The following is an 830-nucleotide window of genomic DNA, read 5'->3' as shown; positions in this document are numbered from 1 at the left end:
AAGTAATGCCGGATATTGGCAGTCAAGGGCGATGGAGCGAGGTGAGCTGTGACCGGTGGACAGAATGAGTTGTTACGGCCTCGGTCTCAATTTTTGGTGCAGCTCTAAGCATCCGTTGTTGTGTGTTTTAGGTGGTCCACTTGCAGGATGTCCTGGCCCTGGATGCTGGAGGGTGCAAGCCTAAGGTATAGGTGTGGTGTACTTCAGTTGGAGCAGGGAGGCTGTGGTTTCACAGTCTCTCAGCATGTTTCGTGTGTTTTTGCTTTGCTTCTCTGCAGGTGCTGCTGCCGCCCTGGGCGTGCCAAGGGACAGAGGCGAGCAGGTGAGTTGCATTTAGGTGGGGTGGCTGATAGGCCAGCGGTCTATGGCAGCGTGCTGAGCGTGTCCCTTTTCATTGTGCAGGTTTGTCCTGGCCACCTCCAGAGTCAGATCAAGATTTGAGGTGAGCTGGGGCAGTGGTGTGGAGTAGCCCGGGGATGCTCTTCTTGAGGGCAACAGTGATGTTTTCTGTTTTGTTGTCTTACGTACCGTGAGCAGGTGTGGAGCTGAAGCTTGGAGAGAGCAGGTAAGCGCTGAGCCTCGGCAGTTTCGAGGGAGGGGGCCTTGCGGAAGGGGTCTCTTTTGGCGTGTGTTGTCAGAGGCTGAATTTTCTCGTTGTTCTCCATCTTTTGCAGCTGCCAAAGCGGACCGTGGGGAACGTATTGACATCTGAGGTGCTGATGCATTTTTCCTGTCAAGGATGGATTTTGTCCGTTGTCTTCAGAAAGCTAAGTGTTGGGAGCAATGGTTGGGAGAAGGGAAAGACCTTTGGAGTTCCAGGAGGCAACTGG

At 53.7% G+C, this 830-nt stretch overlaps 1 long non-coding RNA gene across 1 annotated transcript; it reads left to right on the top strand.

Moving 5' to 3' along the window:
• On the top strand, positions 1–448 carry LOC121676403. The gene is made up of 4 exons (XR_006020449.1): positions 1–41; positions 132–185; positions 279–322; positions 403–448. It is a non-coding gene; the product is annotated as an uncharacterized LOC121676403 (long non-coding RNA).
• Positions 449–830: the final 382 nt, after the last annotated feature.

Source organism: Corvus kubaryi, unplaced genomic scaffold (genome assembly GCF_017639235.1).
Source record: "Corvus kubaryi isolate FWS band 111438036 unplaced genomic scaffold, C.kubaryi_AGA036_p1.0 90, whole genome shotgun sequence".
Lineage (NCBI taxonomy): Eukaryota > Metazoa > Chordata > Aves > Passeriformes > Corvidae > Corvus > Corvus kubaryi.
Note: the sequence above shows the minus strand (reverse complement) of the source record. Positions and strands in the feature narration are given on the sequence as shown.